This window comes from Penaeus japonicus, unplaced genomic scaffold (assembly GCF_977035675.1).
Source record: "Penaeus japonicus unplaced genomic scaffold, GWHDUDI00000001_assembly GWHDUDI00000016, whole genome shotgun sequence".
NCBI classification, from domain to species: domain Eukaryota; kingdom Metazoa; phylum Arthropoda; class Malacostraca; order Decapoda; family Penaeidae; genus Penaeus; species Penaeus japonicus.
This window is the reverse complement of record NW_028234418.1, coordinates 16,589,406-16,594,405: the sequence shown is the minus strand read 5'-3', so window position 1 is coordinate 16,594,405 and position 5,000 is coordinate 16,589,406. Positions and strand designations below refer to the sequence as shown.

Here is a 5,000-nt window from a genome sequence, read left to right as displayed (position 1 = left end):
CTCTCCCTCCCTCTCCCTCTCCCTCTCCCTCCCCCCCCCCTCCCTCTCTCCCTTCTCCCTCTCCCCTCTCCCTCCTCTCCCCCTCTCTCCTCCCTCTCCCCCTCCCCCCACCCCCCTCTCTCTCTCTCTCTCTCTCTCTCTCTCTCTCTCTCTCTCTCTATCTCTCTCTCTCTCTCTCTCTCTCTCACACACACACACACACACACACACACACACACACACACACACACACACACACACACACACACACACACACACACACACACACACACACACCACACATACTCACACACTTACACACTCACTCACACACCCTTTTTACTTTCATCACTCAGCCCTCCTCCTTACTTTGTTGTCTTTGTTCCCTTCCATCCCGTTCCTTTCATGTCCCTATCTGGCTCGATCTGCGCTCGCCGTGTACCGGAAATGTTGGGTTTTACTTTCACGGCGAAGTCGGGCGTCTGGAGGGAAACTGGTCTTTCCTGCCGCCCCTCTTTTTTCCTTCCTGCCTTTATTGGCATATTCATGAGTTGGTCTTTTGGTCTAATTGCTTTCTACTTTCCTTGACCTTTTCTGGCCATCTCTCTTGGTCACGTGAAGGTTAATTGTTCCTTATTGGCGCAAGAATGTATGGTGTCCTCTCATCGGTTTGGATTCCTTTCTGGTGACAATCTCGTTTGCTCGCGTGACCGTACCGCGCTGTAACTCCTCCTCTCTCGTATATTTTCTTTTCTTCTCTTCTATTCTCTTTAGTTCTCTGCTTTTTCCTTATCTTATTTGGTCTCTCGTCACCTCCTTACTCTCCTCTCTTCTCTCATCACGCTTCTCTCGTCTCTCGCCTCTCGCCTCTCCTCTCCTCTCCTCTCCTCCTTTCTCTTCTTTTGTCTCACGTCTCTCGCTTTTCTCGTCTTTCCTCTCCTCCTTTCTCTTCTCTCGTCTCACGTTTCTCGTCTCCCCCTTTCTCTTCTATCTTCTCTCTCCTCCCCTTTAACCCTCCTTTCACTTCTCTTTTCATGAATCCCTTTCCTTTCTCTTCTCCCCATCCTCTCCGTCCCTACCCTGTCTCTACCACTTATTCGCCCCCCCCCCCTTTTCTTTCCCCACCTTCCCTCACCTCTGTTTCGCTTAGCTTCTCCACCCTTTCCTCACCATCTCCTTCTCACATCTCACCTACCACCTTCTCTGCCTCCTTTTCTCCCTCTCCCTTTCCCTCCCTGCCTCCCTGCCTCCCTGCCTCCCTGCCTCCATCCCTCCCATGCAGCACTGAACACGGCCGGCCAAGATAAGCGGGAGTGGAAGGCTCAAGGGAGGCTGTGACCCCCGCCCCTTCCGGCTCTGATACCTGGGAGCGAGAGAGAGAGAGAGAGAGAGAGAGAGAGAGAGAGAGAGAGAGAGAGAGAGAGAGAGAGAGAGAGAGAGAGAGAGAGAGAGAGAGAGAGAGAGAGGAAACGGAGCGAGAGGAGCGAAAAGGGAATGGTCGAGAAGAAAAGGAGAGGGGAATGAGTGCGGGCCAGGCCAGGGTGGTGGGTGGGAGTGGTGCCAATTAACGTCGTGGCCACTTGATGGGCTTTTTGCTTCAATTAACTTCAGTACATGCATGTTCAAACGCGCACACCTTATATTTAACGAATTAGGTCCATACGTACATGCATACATACGTGCGTACATCCACCCGTACATATGCTTACGTGCATATATATGTACGGTGCATATGCATACTTGCATATCATCATCATCATCATAATGGTAATAATGATGATAACAATAATTATTATTATTTACTATTTTTACTCTTATTATTATCAATGTTATTATTAAAATTATTACTATAATGGTGATGATGATGATAACAAGGATAATCATAATAAATATTATTATTATTATTATTATTATTGCTACTTATCAGCTTTATTATTATTATCATTATTATTATCATTATTATTTTTTTTTCTTTTTATTATCATTATTATTATTACATCATCATCATCATCATCATCATCATTATCATCATTATTTTCATCATCATTGTTATTATTATGATTATTATTATCATTATTATAATAATGATAATAATAAACATTATTATTATTATCATTATTACTATTATTATTATTTACTATTATTACTATCTTTGTTATTATTATTATTGTTTTGTTCTTACTCTTACTGTCATTATATTATTATTATTTCCTATTTTTACATTATTATTATTATCATTATTATTATCATTATTATTATTTTTTTTCTTTTTATTATCATTATTATTTTTATTTTTTTTATTATTATTATTACATCATCATCATCATCATCATTATCATCATTATTTTCATCATCATTGTTATTATTATGATTATTATTATCATTATTATAATAATGATAATAATAAACATTATTATTATTATCATTATTACTATTATTATTATCAATATTACTATTATTACTATCATTGTTATTATTATTATTGTTGTTGTTGTTATTGTTGTTCTTACTCTTACTGTCATTATTATCACTGTCATTATTAGTATATTTATTATTGTTATAATAATAATGATAATAATAATAATTATAATACTAATAATAATAATAATAATGATAGTAATAATAATGATAATAATAATGATTATAATAATAATGATAATAATAATAATCATTATTATTATTGTTATCATTATTATTATTATTATTATTATTATTATTATTATTATTATCATTTTTATCATCATCATCATCATCATCATCATCATCATCATTATTATTATCATTGTTATTACTTTTACTATTATTATTATTATTACCATTGTTATAACTATAATTGTTTATGTTATTAATGTTAGTGTGAGCGCTTCTGTGCGAGACAAGTGAAACCTGTCAAGTTGTTGGTCTAACAACAGTTTAACCCGCGACTTTTTGTTTTGCAATTGACGAAATCATTGCTGGATTGTTATCATAGAGACGCATACTACCGCAGGCCGAGTTTCACTTTCTTTGCATAATAATATGAAGCCTGAGGAATGTCGAGTTTAAATGTTCTCGCAGATGATCATGTGGAGTATGATTGTAACACCTGAAATGTTTATTTTCGCATTTGTCATACAATCATCGCACTTGGTAATGATATGCTTCACGAATAGAACTAGAGAAATGAGGATTAAGAGGCTCGCTTCCTGCTTTTCGGCAGGCTTTGTGGAAGAAGGTTGGACACTGAGGGGGAGGGAGAGGAGAAGGAGAGAGAGAGGGCGAGGAGAGGGAGAGGAAGGAGGAGAGGAAGAGGGAGAGGAAGAGAGAGAGGAAGAGAGAGAGGAGAGGGTGAAGGAGAGTGAGGGGAGAGGATGAAAGAGAGTGAGAGGAGAGGGTGAAAGAGAGTGAGAGGGAGAAGGAGAGGGAGAAGGAGAGGGAGAGGGAGAGGAAAGGAAAGGAAAGGAAAGGAAAGAAAAGATGAAGGAGAAAGAGGAGGGGAGGGAGGGGAAGGGAGGGAGGGGGGGGGGGGAGGGGAGGGGAGGGGAGAGGAGGGGAGAGGAGGGGAGAGGGAGAGGAGAGGGAGAGGAGAGGGAAAAGCAGAGGAAGAGGGAGGGAGCCATCGAGAGCCATCGAGAGCCAGTACCATCGAACTGAACAACCCACATCCGATTATTTGTCTCTTCTTTTCCTCCTCCCTCTCCCAATACGTCGTTTTGCTTCCCTCCCCTTTTGTAGTGTTGACTTTCTCCCCCCTCCCCTTTCTCTCTGCCCTTCCCCCTCTTCTCATTCCCCCCCACTCCCTCCTCCCCTACCCCCTCCGACTCCCTCCTCCCACTCCTCCTCCCCTACCCCCTCCGACTCCCTCCTCCCACTCCTCCTCCCCTAGCCCCACCTCTTCCCTCCTCCCACTCCCTCCTACCCTACCCCCTCCTCCCCTACCCCCTCCCAGTCCCTCTTCCCATACCCCCTCCCAGTCTCTCTTCCCATACCCCCTCCCAGTCTCTCCTCCCCCTCTCCCCCCCTCCCACTCCCCTCCCCCCCCCCCCTCCCCCTCCCTCCTCCCCTACCCCCTCCCACTCCCTCCTCCCCCACCCCCTCCCACTCCCTCCTCCCCTACCCCTTCCCACTCCCTCCTCCCCTACCCCTTCCCTCTCCCTCCTCCCCTACCCCTTCCCACTCCCTCCTCCCCTACCCCTTCCCACTCCCTCCTCCCCTACCCCTTCCCACTCCCTCCTCCCCTACCCCTTCCCACTCCCTCCTCCCCTACCCCTTCCCTCTCCCTCCTCCCCTACCCCTTCCCACTCCCTCCTCCCCTCCCTTCCCCCTCCCTCCTCCTCTCCCTTCCCCCTCCCTCCTCCTCTCCCTTCCCTCTCCCTCCTCCTCTCCCTTCCCACTCTCTCCTCCTCTCCCTTCCCACTCCCTCCTCCCCTCCCTTCCCACTCTCTCCTCCTCTCCCTTCCCTCTCCCTCCTCCCCTCTTACCCCTTCCCTCTCCCTCCCTCCCTCTTACCCCTTCCCTCTCCCTCTCTCCCTCTTACCCCTTCCCTCTCCCTCCTCCCCTACCCTTCCCCTCCCCTCCCTCCCCTCCCCTTCCCCACCTCCCCTCCCCTACCCCTACCCCTCCCTCCTCCCCTACCCCTTCCCCTCCCTACCCCCTCCCTCCTCCCCTACCCCTTCCCTCTCCCTCCTCCCCTACCCCTTCCCACTCTCTCCTCCCCTACCCCCTCCCACTCCCTCCTCCCCTACTCCCTCCCATTCCCTCTTCCCCTACCTCCTCCCATTCTCTCTTCCCCCTACCCCCTCCCACTCCCTCTTCCCCTACCCCTTCTCACTCCCTCCTCCCCTACCCCTCCCACTCTCTCCTCCTCTACCCCCTACCCCTACCCTTCCCACTTCCTCCTCCCCTTCCCACTTTCTCCTCCCCTACCCCCTACCTCCCTCCCACTCCCACTCTCTCCTTCCCTTCCCCCCTCCCTTCTCCCCTTCCCCCCTCCCTTCTCCCCTCCGCGTCTCTCTTTTGCTCTGGACACAACGAAAACTGCG

General features: G+C 47.0%; 1 protein-coding gene across 2 annotated transcripts in view; it reads left to right on the top strand.

Annotated features, from left to right (window-relative positions):
- The window catches only part of LOC122261511 (uncharacterized), a 97,023-nt gene that overhangs the window by 32,986 nt on the left and 59,037 nt on the right, over positions 1 to 5,000 (top strand). The gene's annotated exons all lie outside the window — the stretch shown is intronic.